The 20,166-nt window shown below is 35.0% G+C and overlaps 1 protein-coding gene across 6 annotated transcripts in view; it reads right to left on the minus strand.

Moving 5' to 3' along the window:
- The window catches only part of BAZ2B (bromodomain adjacent to zinc finger domain 2B), a 350,928-nt gene that overhangs the window by 329,057 nt on the left and 1,705 nt on the right, over window positions 1-20,166 (minus strand). For all 6 annotated transcript variants that reach the window (XM_053918709.1, XM_053918714.1, XM_053918713.1 and 3 more), the window contains exons 2-3: window positions 19,930-20,093; window positions 19,521-19,576 (exon numbers count right to left, since the gene is read on the minus strand). The gene's annotated coding sequence lies outside the window, so the exon portion shown is untranslated. The remainder of the gene's footprint in view (window positions 1-19,520; window positions 19,577-19,929; window positions 20,094-20,166) is intronic.

Consider the following 20,166-nt stretch of genomic DNA (forward strand, 5'->3'; position numbering starts at 1 on the left):
GCATCCCCCACCACTTTCAGGCACCCCTGACCCAAGGGTAGGTAGGATGACATCCATGTCCAAATGGTAGTTACAAGAAGATGAGACCTTCATCCACTGTCCTTTACATGATTGTAAAGGGGTTGTATATCTGAATGGAGGGATTTGCAACAGGGTGCAGCCAAGAGGGAGGCCCCAAATAAGGATTTGTAATGGGATCCAGAAGAACTTGGAGATAACTGGCTCCACACCACAGGGCCACACCTGCCTGGAATGTTGGCAGCTGTGTTCAATTGTGGGAGGAGCCAGAAATGGGGCTGCAGAGGAAGATTGGCGCTGGATTTAAACACAGGCACGGCAGCCATCAGGCGTATTTTTTGGGGAACCATGCAGCTTTGGAAGTGCTCCCTTTTTGCCATGTGGATGGTGCTGGGAGTCTGAACCATGGACGTCTACTTTTTTCCTGAGATACGGTACCCCAGACTGGGCAAAGGGGAGAAGGAAGGACTGTGTGTGTTGTGGGTATTCTAAAGAACTTTAGTCTGTATTATTTCAAATAAATAATAATTCCTTTCCTTTTCACCAATCTCTGGCATTGAGAGACGTCTTTCCTCCGGCGGTGGGCAAAGCAAACCTAGTACAGGGGAGGATCCCCCGGAGAAAAAGGGGGGTTCTTTTATCTTTCAGCTCCCCCACCTCAGTCTGTTCTGTAACAAGGGCACCTGTCTGAGTTGCAGGCCAGGTCCCTGGTTGGGGGCATGTGAGAGGCAGCCGAAAGATGTTTCTCTCGCACATTGATGTTTCTCTCCTTCACTTCCCCTCTCTCTAAAAATAAATGAATAAAATCTTAAAAAAAAAAAAAAAGCCATAGGAGTCTAGCAGATCTCCCAGTGGTCAAACTGGAATTATTTGAGTGACAAAATAAAAAATTTATTAGATTATAACCCAAAGAATAAAATAAATACACAATGAGTCCATACAAATATGAGTATGTTAAGACATGGGTTATGTAATTTTATTTGTTGTTTTTTGTTTTTTGGAGGATGTGAGGGGAGATTCAGAATCATGCACTTGCCTTTACTTCCCTTATCCAATCTTTTAATCCTTTTGTAAATATTTTGTTTCTTTTTCCCGGATGAAGTTCTATCAGGTTCTTAACAGTCTGGGGTATGTCTACTCTAGTATTGCAATGATGAATACTGCTTGATGATAACATTGCAACTGGCTAATCATAACTGACTCAATGGCCACTACAATGTAAGGTGAATTCTTATTAAGGTACTTCCACCATGACATTCAAACAATTTATAAATCATCTGGTATCTAATCAGTGATGATAATAGTAGAAGAAAAAACTGTTAATTAAAATACAAAATAATGCAAAAGTCTTATATGCAAAAGGAGCTACTTATTTTTAAAGTTCTCTACACTAGGAAAATTATTTTTCTTTAAAGTGTCAAGTTTAATAAACTAGTAGTTTATCATATTGCCTATATGAGAGTATTTGATTCACAGTCTACACTATTTTTGTCTTTTCTTGAGCTTTGCTTACCTGAACAGACCCCATGTGAAAAACTTAATGACCATGATATTAAAAATAAAATTCAAATTAAATTACTACCCCTTTAAATACAAATACATTGTATATCTATACTTAACAGAAATTGACTTGGGATACTTGTTTTAGTAAAGATAATTCTCTACATTACCGAGTTAGTATTTTTAAATTTATTTTAATTACATTTTACATTCATTATTATTTTTGCATTAGTTTCAGTTGTACAGCACATTGGTCAATCATAACACTTCACAAACACTATTCCGCCTGACATTTCCTGTACCCACCTGACACCATCCATAGTTGTTACACTATTGTTGACTATATTCCCTATGCTGTACTTTACATACCTGTAACTATTTTGAAACTACCAATTTGTACATATTAATTCCTTCACCTTTTTCACCCAGTCCCTCAATCCCCTCCCCTCTAGCAAACATCAGTTTGTTTTCTGTGTAAATGTGTCTGTTTGTGACCTAGTGTTTTTATTCTTGGAGCTCGATTAGCATTCTTTAGGTATTACTGTACCAATTTTATTTTGAATTGGAGTGTGAGTTGATTAATGGGAATTTGGAACTATTCTGTTTCCATCACTTAAATATGTTATCTTAAGTAAATTAATTTGGTAATACCTATTATGAAAGGTTTTGAAAGGTTTAATTAGTTTGTAAAATAGTTTTAAAAATTTTTTTTATTGATTGATTTTTAAAGAGATAGAGGACAGGGGAGAGAGAAATATCAACTTGTTGTTCCATTTATTTTTGCATTCATGGGTTTATTCTTAATGTGCCCTGATCAGAGATCAAACCCACAACCTTGGCATATTGGCACACTTGCTCTAACCAGCTGAGCTACTTAGCTAGGGCCTTAAATACTTTGAAATTAAGAATGAAAAGTCTCAATGCAAATAACCAATGATTATAATTTTGCCTAGTACATATTACTATGCTAACAACCAATGCCAGAGCACTCCTTGTGGTATCTTATGAAGCTAAGCATATCTACAACTATCTACTGTTATCCTCAGTATAAAATACTTTACCAAAAGGTACTGCTGTATCACATATATGAGAACATTTAGCCCTTTCTATCAAATACTTTGTATTGTACTGCAGTCTACTTTTTTCTTAACATAAAAATATTTTAATATGAGCTGCTACTTCATGTGATAAAAATGTGTAGTCCTTCCTATCATATTCCTATATAATGGTGAGTTGCCTTTTAATATTACCCTGAATCACTGCTTCCTTTTAATACTTCCTGAGGGTTACAATCTGTCTATTCATTTTACAATTGTATCTAAAAGCGCTAATAATTTTTAAATTTCTAATGGCTAAAAACATTTCTTACATAATTAAACAGTGTATCATCAAACTAAAGATTTCTCAGCAACAAGACAATTTTACTCTATCTGTAGTTAATTACAACTTAACTACTTAAGCAACTTATAAAAACAAAACCCTCTGGCAGGTCTGGATTCACTGGTATTCCAATGATGATTGCAAAAGCCCCCACCTCCCAATTTTTTAAACTTTCCAAAGCACTAGCAAGTTTGATCCTACAGTGTCTCATTTCATGTTAAATTAAAAGTTAGATCTGAAGCAAAAAAACCCAAAAACCACCATGTTAATTTTTTTTAACATTTACTGAGTGCCTATAGCTTTCACGGACTGTCCTCTTGGTATCCTCAACACCAGAAAGTATGTGGTGACACAATAAGGAATAAAGAATGGATTTAGACATACCCATTGTCCTCACGGGAGATGATGGCATACAAGTAAGGAACGGTCTCAGGTATCCCTCGTAAAACTGTACATGTCCTTTCATTGGAGATTTTTGAATTATATAGACTAAATCAATATTTATATTGGCCCAAGCACATCAACACTATTATTTAAAAACTATGGTTAAAAACAACCCTGAATTTTCAAGTTCTATTCCTCATGAAGTTTGCAATAAATTTCAGTGGTACATGTCCTTTGTTATTTTAACTCCATACTTTGATTAATCAATCACATGGATGCTGCTTCTGACTACTTTCTATTTGAATCCTATACTTATTTCTGGGTCCAGTAGTAATGCCACATCCATAAAGCTTACAATGGATTTTATTCATCCTGTATTATAATGTATTCTATCAACTCAGAATTCCTAGAACCTTATATACTGATCTCAGCTATTCATCTCAACCATAAGAGTCAACTCACCATGTGATCTCTGCTCACATGGTGTTACAATGCAAACTTCTTACTGGTAGAAATTCAAGTTAAACATGTAAGAATCCTTAAAACTACTAAAAAAGGTGTCAATTAATGAAAATGTGACTACAAATTTTCCTTTGCTGAAATATATAATCTGTCAATTATCTAATTGACTCTCATTACTATCTCTCATTACTAATACAAATTGCTTAATCAAGTTATCCTAATAAAATTTTCAAAGTGTGGTAACCAATTGAATGGGAGAAACTATTTGCAAAGAACACCTCCAATGAGGGGTTGATATTCAAAATACATGAAAAACTTACACAATTCAATAACAAAAAAAATCCAATTAAAAAATGAGTAGAGGACTTGAACAGACATGTCTCTCAGAAGACATACAAGTGGCCAACAGATATATGAAAAGATGCTCAACTTTGCTAGCTATTAGGAAAATAAAAATCAAGATTTCAATGAGATACCACCTCACACCTGTAAGAATGGCTATTATCAATAAGACAAGTAACTAATAACAAGTGTTGGAGAGGTTGTAGGGAAAAAAGGAACCCTCATTCACAGCTGGTGGGAATGTAAACTGGTACAGCCACTATGGAAAACAGTATGGGGGTTCCTCAAAAACATTAAGAATAGAGTTACCCTATGACCCAGCAATGCCTCTGTGGCTATCTACTGGAAAAATTTGAAAACATTCATTCATAAGAATATATGTACCCCTATGTTCATTGTAGCATTTTTCACGGTACCCAAGACATGGAAACCAAAGTGTTCTTCAATAGATAATTGGCTTAAAAAGATGAGGTGCCTATATACAATGGAATACTACTCAGCCATAGAAAAGATGAAATACAATAACATGGATGGATCATAAGAATATCATGCTAAGTCAAATAAGTCAGATCAAAAAATTCAAGAACCATATGATTTCATTCATATGTGAGATATAAAACTGAAAACAAATGAACCAACAAAACAAAAAATCATATTCACCACAACAGTATGGTGATTAACAGAAGGAAATGGGATAGGAGGCAATTAGTAAATGGTAAATGGGGTTAAACATATGCTGATAGAAGAAGATTTGACTTGGGTGGTGAACACAGTGCAATATACCGATGGTGTATTAGAGAATGGAATGCACACTTAAAACATAATTTTATTAACCAGTGTCACCCCAATAAACTTAAAAAAAAACAGAAAAATTTCAAATTGTTTAAAACATGAACCACTATTTTAAAGATTTTAAGAAAGATTTTGTTTATTTATTTAGAGGGAGGGAAAGGGAGAAAGAGAGGGAGAGAAACATCAATCAGTTGCTTCTCGCACAACCCCATCACACCCCCAACCAGGGACCAGGCTGGCAACCAAAGCATGTGACCTGACCTGAAATTGAACCAGCAACCTTTAGCTTTGCAGTATGATGCCCAACCAACTGAGCCATGCAGACCAGGGCAGGAACCACTACTGTAAGAAAGATACCTTTAAAATATCAACAAAAAGCATACTAAATGTGTGTGTTAAATTATGGAATCCCATAACAGGAAAAAATATGAGCATAAGTTTTCAAATTCAGTATCTTTCCAATTGCCTCAAAATAATAAAAGTATTTGAAATTTATACTTATTTGTAAATTTATTTTAAATAAATTAAAAAACATAAGTAATACAACATAGCCATCAGTTCACCTTTTGGTAAATATTCTTTTAAAAAGCTTTGAGAATTTGGCATTAATACTATATTTCTATCTCATATCTTTAACATCTGTAAAACTGTGAATGAAATACAGAAAGTTTATGCATATATTGTGAAAAGTCTGTCTTTTACATTTGAATATAAAATGTAAAAATGCTGTACAGTTCTCTTAAGAAAAAGCAATAGTGCATCTTAAAAATTAATTTGTATCTATTTTTATGATATTTAAAACATAAACTCTATCTTCAGTATAACCATTTAAAAAACTTTTTCAAAACAGATGTCTATAAAAATTTTAAGTGCCATTTTCTTCCTTTTAAATTATAGGAAGGTATATGATTCAACCCTTGGATCATGACTCAATAATTTGCTATTCAAATTATAATATAAATATTTGAATAATAGAAAATGATATTTTACCTGTTATTAAACCCAACAATTTATTTTACTTGCTAAACCTAACAATTTTTTTTGCAGGTGGTAATTTCTACTCCAAACACTAATTATTTAAATAATCAAGTCTGGAAAGTCAAAGATATTACTTGCTTTCCTAATATACCATACTTGCAATTTACAAAATAACTATAAAAGGGTAAATTCTGCTAATTGTAAATTCCATTTAAGAAAATCTTTTAATACAAATTACTATTACTATTATTTATTACTATTTATTCATATTTTATACTATTTTATTTAGTTAGAGCAGGTTGCTATAACAAAAATATCATAAACTGGGTGGGTTAGACAGCAGATATTTCTCACAGTTCTGGAGGCCAGAAAAGACCAAGATGAGTCCGGTGAGGCTCCACTTCCTGGTTTGTGGACAGCTGCTTTTTCACCCTGTGCTCCCATACTCTCTCCCTCCTTTTCTTCTTATAAGGGCACTAATCTTATTATGAGGGTTCCACCATCCTGACATAATCTAAAACTAATTATCTCCCAAAGGTCTCATCTCCTAATACCATCACACTGAGGATTAGGCTTCAATGTACTTATTAGTCCATAATACTAATGGACGGGATGAAAATTCCTCAATCTCATAAAATGGTAGAGTCTAAATTTTCCTAGAAAAAAATGCTCAAGTAGAATTTATATTACCTATACATAGTCTAGGTGTTATATAGATTTCATGGATAAATTATACTGATCATGAATAATGTTAGAGTAAATTTAACTGGCAAAAAATGTTTGATTAAAAAATTACCATACAAGTAAATCTTCATATTAATGTATTAAATTGAGCAACGCTTGGTTGTTCTATCTTTGAGCAAACTGCATCCAACTGCAATGCTTGGTTTTTAATAAAACTACAAAATAAAAAATATTTATAATCAATGGCAATCAAAAAGAATATTATAAAGTATTCTATAAACTAAATTATTATGCCCTGGCTGGTGTGGCTCAGTGGACTGAGTGCCAGCCTGCAAACCAAAGAAGCACCAGTTCAATTCCCAGTCAGGGCACATGCTTGGGTTTCGGGCCAAGTCCCCAGTAGGGGGCATGCGAGAGGAACCATACATTGATGCACACATTGATGTTTCTCTACCTCTCTTTCTCCCACCCTTCCCCTCTGTCTAAAAATAAATAAAATCTTTTAAAAAATTATTAATGTCAGTCACCAGCCACCAAGAAAAAGATATACCTATTATAAAACAAAATTTAATATACATTTTACAGTACAATATTAAAATAGAGAGTATTTGCCCTGGCCAGCTGGCTCAGTTTGTTGGAGCATTGTCCAGTACACCAAAAGGTTGTAGGTTTCATCCCCAGTCAGGGCACATATCTGGGTTGTGGGTTCAATCCCAGGTCGGGGCGCATACAGGAGGCAATTGATCAATGCTTCTCTGTCACAGTGATGTTTCTCTCCCTTCCTGTTTCTCTAAAGTCAATAAACATATCCTTGGGTGAGGATAACTAATAAATAAATAGAATAGAGAGCATTCGGTTATAGATACATAGAACCTGATACTTTTTAATTTTTTCTCTAAGTAATAATTTCTTTTATAAATAATGATGATTATTCTAATATTTTCCTTGGTTTTTAAATAAGGCTATATATTTTAAGAGCAGTTTTAGGATTGAAATTGAGAGAAAGATACAAACATTGCCCATATACCCCAGCACCATCCAGCCATTGCCTCTCCGAACATCACTCACCAAAATGGCACTTTTTCTTTTAAACCAAGGATAAGCCTACACTGACACCTAAAGTCCATTGTTTAATTTAGGGAGTGTACTCTGGATGTTGTATATTCTATTGGTTTGGACAAAAGTATATTGACATAAATTCATCATTGGAATATTATACAGAGTATTTCCCTGTCCTAAATATCCTTACTGGTAGGCCTATTCATCTCTCTTACCCCTTGGCAATTACTGATCTTTCTATTGTTTTCATGGTGTTGCCTTTCCCAGAATGTCCCATACTTGGGATTATACAGTATGTAGCCTTTTCAGGTTGGCTTCTTTGACTTAGCAATATGCATTTCAATTTCCTCCATGTCATTTCATGGCTTGAGAGCTCATTTCTTTTTAGTTTTATATAATATTCCACTGGCTGGATGTACCAAAGTTTATTTATCCATTCATCTACAAAAGGACATCTTAGTTGCTTCCAAGATTTGGCAATTATGAATAAAGCTGCTATAAACATTCATGTGCTGGTTTTCTGTAAGTATAAGTTTTCAGCTCCTTTGGGTAAATACCAAGTAGTGCAATTGTTGGATCACATGATAAGAGTAGGTTCATTGTGTAAGAAACTGTTTTCCTTTTTAAAGTAACTGTCTTCTAGTGTGGCTGTAACATTTTGTATTCCCACTGTACTTGTGGCTTTACATCCTTACCAATATTTGATGTCAGTATTCCAGATTTTGGCCATTCTCATAGGAGTAGAGTGGTATCTCACTGTTGCTTTAATTTGTATTTCCCTTATATTTGATGTGAAGCCTCTTTTCATATGCTTATTTTCTATCTGTATATCTGCTTTGGTGAAGTGTCTGTTAAGGTCTTTGGTCCATTTTAAAATCAGGTTATTTTCTTATTGTTAGGTTTAAGTGTTTTTTGTATATTTTAGATAACAGTTCTTTATTAGATGCATCTTTTGCAAACATTTAATCCCAGCCTGCAGCTTGACTTCTCATTCTCTTTAGATTGTCCTTCACAGAGCAGAAGTTTTAAATTTTAATGAAGGACAGTTTATCAATTATTTCTTTCATGGATCATGTCATCATCAGTATTTTATCTAAAAAGGCATTATCATACCCAAGGTCATCTGGGTTTTCTCCTGTGCCATCTTCTATCATTTTACAGTCTTCATTTAACATTTAGTTCTATAATCCATTTTCAGTTAATTTTGATGAAGTTTATAAGGTCATTGCCTATATTCATTTTTCTGCTTGTTGATATCTAGTTGGTGTAGCATCGTATATTGAAGGGACTATTTTTGTTCCATTGTACTGTCTTTGCACTTTTGTCAAAAACAGTTAACTATATTTATGGGATATATTTCTGGGCTCTCTATTCTGTTCCATTGAACTATTTGTCTATTATTTTGCCAGTACCATAGTCCCGATTACTGTAGCTTTATAGTAAATCCTGAAGTTGGGCAGCGTCAGTCCTCCAACTTTGTTCTTCTCCTTCAATATTGGGTTGGCCATTCTGAGTCTTTCACCTCTCTACATAAACTTTAGTATCAGTTTGTTGATTGTTGATATCCATGAAATAACTTGCTGGGATTTTGATTGGCATAGCATTGAATATATAGATCAAGTCTGGAAGAACTGACATCTTGGCAATACTGATTATTCCTATCATAACAATGGGCTTGCTCTCTATTACTTAGTTATTCCTTAGATTCATTTGATCAGTTTTGTAGTTTCACTCATATAGATCTTGTACATATTTTGTTAAAGTTATACTCAATTATTTCACTTTGAAGAGTGCTAATGTAAATCATATTGAGTTTTTAATTTCATATTCCACTTGTTCATTTTTGGTGTATAGGAAAGCAACTGACCTTTGTATAACAACCTTTGTGTATTAATCCTGCAACCATACTATGATTACTTATCAGTTCCAGGAGATTCTTTTCCTTGCTGCTTCTTTGAATTTTCTACATAATCATATCATCTGCAAATAAATACCATTTTATGTCTCCTTCATCAATCTATATACCATTTTTTCAAATTTTAGCTTTATTTATGTACGATTGACATACAAAATTGTAAGATATTTAAAGTGTACACCATGGTGACATGATTTACATATACATTGTGAAAGATTCTGTGTATCTCTTACACAGCACATGCCTTATAGCATTAGCAAGAAGTTTCATGACAACGTTGAAAAAGACTGGTGAGAGAAGACAACCTTGCCTTGTACCTGATTTCAAATCTTCAAGTTTCTCATCATTAAGTGTGACATTAGCTGTAGGTTTTTTGTAGTCTTTATCAAATTAGGAATGTTCCTAGTTCACTGAGTTTTCATGAATGTGTGTTGGATTTTGTGAAATGTTTTTTCTACATCTATGGGTAGGATGTGATTTTTCTTTCTTACTGTGTTGATTTAATGGATTGCATCGGCTTTACTGTACATGAGGTAAATCCCACTTGGTCATGATACATAATAGTGACTTTTATAACTTTGTGGATTTGATTTGCTAATATTTTGTTGAGAATGTTTGCATCATGTTCATAAAAGATATTGGTCTCTAGTTTTATTTTCTTGTAATGCCTTCATCTGGTTTTGGTATTAGGGTAATGTTCGCCTCACAGAATGAGTTAGGAAGTAACCCCTCTGCTTCTATCCTATGAAAGAAATTATAGAGAGTTGGTGTAATTTCTTCCTTAAATGTTTGGTAGAATTCACCCAGGTGGGCCTCATGCTATCTGTTTTAGAAGTTTATAAATTATCGACTCAATTTCTCTAATAGACATAGGCCTTAAACATTACCTATTTCTTTGTGTGTGAGTTTTGACATATTGGGTTTATAAAAGAATTGGTCCATTTCAACTAGGTTATCAAATTTGTTGGTATAGGGCCCTGGCTGGTGTGGCTCAGTGGATTGAGTGCTGGCCTGTGAACCAAAGGGTTACTGGTTCAATTCCCAGCCAGGGCACATGCCTGGGCTGTGGGCCAGGTCCCCAGTTGTGGGTGCGAAAGAGGAAACCACACATTGATGTTTCTCTTCCTCTCTTTCTCCCTCCCTTCCCCTCTCTCTAAAAATAAATAAAACCTTTGAAAAAAGAGAAAAATAAAATATTTGTAAAGTTCTTTTAAAAAAAATTTGTGGGCATAGGGTTGTTCATGGTATTCCTTTATTATCCTTTCAATTTCCATGAAATCTGTAGTGATATCCTCTCAATTCTGATATTAATTTGTGTCCTCTTTTTTCTTACTTAACCTTGGCTAGAAACAAAAATTTTATCGACCTTTTCAAAGAACCAGCTTTTGGTTTTATTGACATTCTCTTAATGATTTTTCTGTTTTTAATTTCATTGATTTGTCTTAATTTGTATGATTTCTTTTCTTCTACTTACTTTGAGTTTGATTTGTTCTCATTTTTCTAGTTTCCTAAGTTGGAAACCTATTGATTTTATAACTCTATTTTCTAACATATATATACAACACTATAAATTTCTAAGCACTGCTTTTGCTATATACCCCACAAATCTTGATAAATTGTGTTTTTAAGTTCAAAAAATTTTTAAATTTCTTCTGAGATTTCTACTTCAAGCCATATGTTATTTGGAAGTGTGTTGTTTAATCTCCATGTATTTGGGGATTTTCCAGCTATCTTTCTGTGCTTGATTACTCTTTTAATTCTATTACAGTCTGAGAGCAGACATTGTATGATTTCTATTCTTTTAAATTTATTAAGGTGTGTTTATGTCCCAGAATGTGGACACAATATAGTGGGGAAAAGGAACTGCTATAAATAGGCCTTTGGTAATATGGTGAGGTGAGGATGGGTGGGGTTGTGGTTATAGACCTGTGATTAGGCCTCAGTCATTCAATGAGTCAATGCCTCTGGACTACGATCTTCACAAGAGTTTCTCAGGGTTTTTTTTTCTACCAGCTTAGGTGGAACAAAATGGCTAGAGTTGCCTGGAGTTGGGTGTTTCCCTTCTTCTACATGGAAGGCTAGAGTCAGCTACAGTTGGGTATTTCTCTTCCCCAGGATCTGATAAAACCTCAGCAGGTTAGTTAGATCTGGTTAATTAGTTTTACCTGAGGGCAGGGTTTGTTAAGAACAGAGCAGTCCGATATAATACAGAATTGTTCCATTCCATCTCTGCCTGTCAGAAATCCAATGGGATTTTTAAAAAATATATTTTATTGATTATGCTATTACAGTTGTCTCATTTTCCCCCCTTTATTCCCCTGTGCCCTGCACACCCCCTCCCACCCTCATTCTCCCCCTTTAGTTCATGTCCATGGGTCATACATATAAGTTCTTTGGCTTCTACATTTCCCATACTATTCTTACCCTCCCCCTGTCTATTTTCTACCTACCATTTATGCTACTTGTTTTCTGTACCTTTTCCCCCTCTCTTCCCCTTCCACTCCCCTGCTGATAACCCTCCATGTGATCTCCATTTCTGTGATTCTGTTCCTGTTCTAGTTTGCTTTTGTAGTCTTTTTCTAAGGTTGAGTTGTTAATAGTTGTGAGTTTGTTATCATTTTACTGTTCATAGTTTTGATCTTTTTCTTATGTAAGTCCCTTTAAATTTCATATAATAAGGGCTGGGTGATAATGAACTCCTTTAACTTGACCTTACTGGGAAACACTTTATCTGCTCTTCCATTCTAAATGATAGCTTTGCTGAATACAGTGATATTGGATGTACATCCTTCTCTTTCATGACTTTGAATACTTCTTTCCAGCCCTTTCTTGCCTATAAGGTTTCTTTTGAGAAATCAGCTGACAGTCTTACGGGAACTGCTTTGTAGGTAACTGTCTCCTTTTCTCTTGCTGCTTTTAAGATTCTCGCTTTATCTTTAATCTTGAGTAATGTGATCATGATGTGCCTTGGTGTGTGCTTCCTGAGGTCCAACGTTTTTGGGACTCTCTGGGCTTCCTGGATTCCTGAAAGTCTATTTCCTTTTCCAGATTGGGGAAGTTCTCCTTCATTATATTTTCAAATAAGTTTTCAATTTCTTGCTCTGGTCTTCTCCTTCTGGCACCCCTATGATTCAGTTGTTGGAACATTTAAAGATGTCCCAGAGGTTCCTAAGCCTCTCCTTATTTTTTTGAATTCTTGTTTCTTCATTCTTTTCTGGTTGGATGTTTCTTTCTTCCTTCTGGTCCACACCGTTGATTTGAGTCCCAGTTTCCTTCGCCTCACTATTGGTTCCCTGTACATTTTCCTTTGTTTCTCTTAGCATAGCCTTCATTTTTTCATCTAATTTGCAACCAAATTCAATCAATTCTGTGAGCATCCTGATTACCAGTGTTTTGAACTGTGCATCTAATAGATTGGCTATTTCTTCGTCACTTAGTTGTACTTTTTCTGGAGCTTTGATCTGTTCTTTCATTTCGGCCTTTTTTTTTTTGGTCTCGGCAGGCCTGTTAGGTACTAAGGGGCAGAGCCTTAGGTGTTCACCAGAGCGGGGCGACACGTCATTTCCTTGTGATGCTGTATGTGGGGGAGGGGTCCGAGAGGGAACAGTGTCACTTGCTCCACTCTCAGTTGTCTTTCAGTCACTTCCCCTCGCTACCCACAGTCGAACTGGGCCCTTCTGGTGCTGATGCCCGGGTGGGTGGGCTTATGTATGTTCTAGACCCCTGTGGATCTCCCCAAGGAACTCTCCTGTGAGTCTGGGAGTTCCTCCCATTGCTGCTGCCTCAACTCCCACAGGTGTTTCCAGTTAGATGTTTTGGGGCTTTATTTCCCCAGGCTGGAACCCTGGGTTGTGTGGTCTGTCTTGCTCCCCAGCTGTTCCTACAGGTTTATCTGCACATGAATGTGGGACCACCCGGTCCTCAGGTCACCACCTCGCCTGGTCTGGCAGCCAACACCTCGCCCGCCCCAGTCCTCCAGCCCCAGTCCTCCAGCCCCCGCCTTGCCACAAGTCCTCTCCACCCAGCTGCCCATCTCTGCCCCTCTGACTGGTCTGTATGAATGTTTCTTCTTTAACTCCTTGGTTGTTGGACTTTCATACAGTTATATTTTCTGTCAATTCTGGTTGTTTTTTGTTTTTAAATTTGTTGTTGTCCTTCTTTAGGTTGTGCAGGGAGGCACAGTGTGTCTACCTACTCCTCCATCTTGGCTGGAAGTCCCGGTGGGATTTTTCTCTGATATTTACTGTAGGAAAATGGTGGAGCTCCTAAAGGTGAATCTCACAATAATGTGTGGTCCCCCATGACTGGGTCTCCCTAGAATTTTAAACTCTGAGTTGTCTACACTGAGTCTCCAAAAATTCATCAATTATAGTTCAGGTTTTCTTACCCAGGCACTATTTTCTGTGGTTGTTTCAGTTCCTGAGCCTGCTCCTATAAGCAGAAAATCCCTGAATCTGCCTGCTGCCAATCTTGGGGTTATTGATTTGCCTGTGTCCTCCCCTCTCTTATAGCTCTAAGAAGAGTTGTTGATTTTTCAATCTGTTCAGCTTTTTACTTTTTGTTAGGATGGAGTGGGGACTTCCAAACTCCTTACATGTAGAACTAGAAACTGGATTTTTAACGAGAATATATGGTCCCATTCTTAAGAACTGAGGATCTGTATCATTTCTTTTTTCATAAATAAAGGTAATTTACTAATTCATTTGTTTGAATTGATGAGAAGCTACATTCAAAATATTTTTTAAACTTCAGGGAGAAAGGGAAAGGTTTTCTTACTACTACTTGGGTCTGTATTTTAAAAATGCAAATTATATTCTATTCTTCTCCAACGTATTTTTCTTTTTCATCTACCTTATATTAATTTTTGTTCATTTCTTTTCCACTATACATTATCTTACTGCATAACATAAATTAGAAATAGTACAAAGATAGTCTGTGAACAATTTTGCTGTGAATAAAGCAAAAAAAATTCCATATGTGGTTCTCCCAGCAAGAAAACAAAAGGCCTATTCTAAGAAGGGTGAATAAAAATGTCTATTCAACGTCTAAGAGGTGCTTTTCTCTCATTTTGGTTGATTCGGAAGCAAAGTGTTGAAAGACAGCTTTCATCTACCCAATTAACTTTCTTAATTTTTTTTTTTGTGAGAGAAAGAAGAGAAAAAGAGAGCAAGAAAGAGAAACACTGATTTGTTGTCCCATGTATTTACGTATTCATTGTTTGCTTCTCATATGTGCAGTGACGAGATCAAACCTGCAAACTTGGCATATCAGGACAATAGTCTAACCAACATAGCTACCCAGCCAAGGTTGCAAATAACTTTTTAATTAATGTCATATTTATTCAGTTTAAAAAATAGTATAAGGCTTATTAAAATCCTGGTATACAATTTTACAAAAATAATTCTATTTTAGAAGTATTCTAGCAATCTGTATTACTATGACTAGTAGACAACTGATGTATTAGGAAAACATTTGCTTATCAACCCAAGGAAGTAAAGTCTAACACAAAACAGTCATATCACTATATTTATAAAACTGTCCTGATTGGTGTGGCTCAGTTAGTTGGGCGTCATCTCGCAAGCGAAGGGTCTCCAGTTTGATTCCTGGTCAGGGCACATACCCAGGTTATGAGTTCAGACCCTGGATGGGAGCATATCACAGGCAATTGATTGATGTTCTCTCCCTCTCTTTCTTCCTCCCTTCCCCCCTCTCTAAAAATAAATAAATAAAATCTATAAATGAAAAAGAGAATTTAAAAAATATACTTATAAAACTGTTAAAAGACATAAGAGGGAAACAAATATTCACTAAAACTATATATTGTATTTTCATTCATATCTTAGGACCCTAATATCTAACCATGTTCAAAACTATCAATTCAAATTATTATTTGAGGTAAAGTTCATAAGATTAAAAAATACCTTAATGAATGGACTTGAAAACAATGAAAGAATCACTTTTCTGGGAAAAGCCTTCCCACAAATTTAAGCACAATTAACTATATACAAACAAAAAAATGTACTGAATTAATACCCACTACATCTGAATTAAAACAAAAATTTTTGAAGTGCAGAGTTCTTAGCTTGGGAGAGACAAATATTCAAGCCCCAACAAAATCAACTACCAGCTAATGCTAATAATTACAAACATTAAACATAAGTAAAATATTTAAAGTATGTCACCATTCTCACACCATTTATGATGACATAATTGGGAAAAATGGAGGATTCCTTCCATATTGTGCATTGTAGAAATGTAGAAATGGCCAACTTGCTATTCAGAGTGGCTAAGGCTCCATGGTAAAAAACTTATATTGGACCTTACAATAACGGACAGGGTTGTTTAAGAAACTAAGTAGTATGTGTATGTGTATAATTTTTAAAAAATTATTATGATATACAAAGTTTTGATGAGGTGTTTTTAAGTAACTGAAGTATATTTAATAACTGTAGCAAACTTCTGAGAAAGGAAAACAAGGATAATAGAAAAAAGAAATTAAGCTCTGTCCTAGCAGGCTGATAGTGTAACATGCAGTGTATAATGCAAAGCCACTAACGTGTTTTGTTGATCCTGGAGGATAATGACCATTACTATAATTGAATAGGTAGGTGACAGAAATGCAAAATAGTATTAATAATACATGAATAAGATTCAAAAGGCAGCTAAATAATATTTAGTTTTCTACATAGTTTATAGTTTTGAATAGTTTAGTTTTTAAGATTAAAAAAATCCATAAATAAATCCAGTGTAAATGTGAAAATGCAGTGTATGACAAAGGTAGCTTTTCTAATCACAAATAACAAATTATTTAAGAAATTTTACTGTCACAACTGACTATGGATTGAGAAGAAAACAAATTGGATCTATTATATTCCAAATACAAAAATTAATGAGTTTAATTAACACTGATCTAAAAAATCTAGGCCACTACATGATACAATCTAGGGATAGGTAAGACTTTTTGAGCTAAGCCAGAAACTCAAAACTTATAAAAGAAATCATAGACACATTTTACTATATGAATGTATCTATGGCAAGTGATATTAAATGGCAAGTCAACAGACAGATGATTGAGTTGAAAAACTGTGAAGACAGGAACAGTAATATCTACTACAAATTGAAAAGAAAGGGTAATTGCCCCTGGCCAGGTAGCTCAGTTGGTTAGAGCATCGCCTGGATACACCAAGGCTGGAGTTCAATCTCCAGTTAGAGCACATACAAGAAGCAACAAGTGAATGCATAAATAAGTAGAACAAATCAATGTCTCCTCCCCCCACTTCCTCTCTCTCTCTCTCTCAAATCAATTTTAAAAAAGAGAAAAGGCAGGAAAATCAACCAGTATATGTGTAAATAGGTATTTAAAGAGGTACTTTTGATTGAAAAAATATGAATATTAATGTTGAAATTTGATTGTTTTATTAAATGGTAAAAAAAACCCCTATATATATATAAGAATCTCTACATGTGTGTATGTGATGTAACTATTCTTTTAAGGATGTATGACCATGAAGAAAAGAAAGCAGCAGGATGTTCACTAACTTTGCAAGAATGTTGTGGAGTAGTAAATAAAGATGGGAGAGCCAAATTAAAAAAAGAAAAGGAACAAAAGAAATAAAAGGCGGGGGGAGGGATAAAGCCAAAAAAAGTGAAAGGACTACACTACAATAGCTAGTATGTATGATATAATCAAATATACATTGTTATAAAATTGTACACATATGTGGACATGAACTTCTTTTACAGATTTTATTTTTATTTATTTTTAGAGAGAGAGGAAGGGAGGGAGAAAGAAAGGGAGAGAAATATCTATGTGTGAAAGAAACATTGACTGGCATTGCACACACCCAGATGGGGACCAGCTCGCAACCCAAGTGTGTGCCCTGACAGAAATTAAACTGGTGACCTTTCAGTTTGTAGGGTGATGCCTGATCCACTAAGCCACACAGTCAGGGCTGAACATGAAAAATATTTAAGATAAAAATGGGGTTCCAATCAAACTTGCCAAAGGAAATAGCCAAAGAATTTATCCAAAGTATAAATAGCCAAAGTATTTGGATGCTCTTCTGCTTCCACTCCCATAAAACGTAGTCTGAAATGACTGTGGAGGAGAAGCATAGTGCTCGATTATTATCATTCTGAAGGTGTGTGTGTGAGTTTGCATGACTGTATTAAAGGAACAGTGGTCAGTTCAATCTGTCTGTAATGAGCCAAATAATAAATATTTTAGGCTTTTGGGGCCCATATTGTGCTATCATGATTACTCAACTCTGCAGTTGTAGGGTGAAACCACTCACAGACTTTGATGGTTTATTTTGTATTAACTCAGTGACTCTAGAGTATCAAGTTATTTAGTCAAACACTAATTTAGGTACTACAACGAAGATAGTTTGTAAATATGGTTCATATTTATTTATAATGTGTTGACTTTAAGATTACCCTTGATAATATGATGCACCTCATCCAATCAGCCTTGAAAAACAACAAAAACAACTTTTCTGGATAAGAAATTTCTGCCTCGTGACTGCAACATCAACTGCTTTCTGAGTTTCCAGACTTCAGGTCTGACCCACATCATTTCAAACACGACAGTCCCCATAACCCTGTGAGCCAATTCTCTAGATAGCTAGATACGCTAGATTAGGTAGGTGGGTAGGTAGGTAGGTAGGTAGGTAGATAGATAGATAGATAGATATTGTATACTATTGGTTTAGTTTCTCTGTAGAGCCTGTACATAGATGATATATAAACTAATGTGACTAGCTGTGTTCTGATAAAGCTGTTTACAATAACAGGTGCTGGGCCAGATTTGGCCTATGTGCCATAATTTTCAAACCCTTAGTATCAACGATAATAGGGGTCGGCTTTACCCCCAGCGGTTACTTTGTCATGGCAGGCACTAGTAACAACAATTATAAAATACAGTTGTTTTGATGAAACATTCTCTGTGGTTCAGGCAATGTGAAAGGTGCTTCACATACATATGTTTCCAGGGTGATCCATTAATTGGGAATAATTCCTGACCGGGGCAGATACTCTGGAGCAGTTATGTAAGCATAACTGCTTACATAAGAATGGCCTTCCTAGAACCAGTGATATACGGAGCATAAGCTTAAGTATAAGAAGTTTCTCTGAGAGGATTTCATGACGGTATGCTCTTTACTTGTTGTATTATTTTATTTGTTGGCTCTGGGGATTGAACATTTTGCTGCAAATCAAGCAGAAGTCAAGTAACAGAATGTCTTAAATATTCACTTATTAAATGTGGCACCTTTCAATTAAACTTGATAATGGGAAATTAAAATTCACAAAATCATTAAATCAGGGGTTTACATCAAAGGGATTCTTTACAACAAATATTTAAAGCAAAGGACTTTTAATAATATTTCTTAGAAGAGTCCTCTATAGACTATTGTTAAGTAATAATAAATACTACACATTTAAAGTTACCTATAACTAAATAGTTGATCCTCAAGTTGGATGATGCCATAAGGTTTCCTTTTTCCAGGGATGAATAAAATTCCTATTTGAGAAGAAATTGGCATCCTTTGTTTTCAACTCAAGGACTCCCTATAAGCACTCTCATCTCATCCCAAGTATTACCTCCTGTTCCTCAAAAGTTTAGCAGCCTACATTCAAAAAAGATTTGATTTACAAAAAGCAAATATAACCACACCTTTTCAAGATCACACCACTATATGAAGTAAAGGATGTCTATAAGACTGCCCTTGCCATAGAGAGGATTCTTAGGTTAGGATGAAGGATGATAAAAAGTGGGGAAAACAGGAAATTTGAAATTTAATATAGGAAAGAGAACTTTAACATATAGCTCAAGAAATAGTTATATATAAAAGTAAAGGGTTGTTTTGACCATGAACAAATGATAAATTTATAAAGTAGAAAGGGAATAAATAAATAGTAGTAAGACCCTAATTTAGAGAAGAAGCCACATTAAAAAATGTAAAGCAGTGTGAGTATGTGGGCAAGTGGCAAACAAAGATTTACTTACCTCAAGGTGTGTCTTAAGGAGAAAAAGTCAGCAAAGGAAGGTCCAGTGCGGGAATGCTATATAAAAAAAGGCAACCATGGAAGCTGAGTTGGTCAGAACAGTTCTAATTTCAAGTATTTTGCCTGTCAAATCATTTTGTTATGATTTTTAGTTCAGAAAATATAGTCACTATCATACCTTTTTGTATACAGAATTCCCCCCAAATTGTTTTTAACGTAAGAAAACCCCAATTATGTATTGATAATGATAATTTCCTGGAAATTCAAATCAGAAAAAGTACATTAAAATAATAATAACCATTCTTAGAGAATAAAACATACATATCAGTGGTCTTTATCTATTACTAGTATCAATAATAAACTAGAGTCTGAAAGGGGTGTTTAGCTTAGAAAATTGGTGCCACACTCACCTCTGCTGGTAACTTCAGTGTTGGATGGGGATGAAGCCACAATCTGCCAACATCTGAATCATCCTTGCCAGGTTTGGGGGTTCTGCAGAGAAGTTACTGATACCAGATCTGACTGCCATAGCTCAGGAAAATGGTGCAGTCATTCCTCTTAGCATATATTATACCTGAGAAGAAGTTTTAAAAACCTATGTAAATCAAGTCCCAGAAAGATAGTATTTGCTGTGGTTTTGATATTGA

Source organism: Desmodus rotundus, chromosome 2 (assembly GCF_022682495.2).
Source record: "Desmodus rotundus isolate HL8 chromosome 2, HLdesRot8A.1, whole genome shotgun sequence".
Taxonomy (NCBI): Eukaryota; Metazoa; Chordata; class Mammalia; order Chiroptera; family Phyllostomidae; genus Desmodus; species Desmodus rotundus.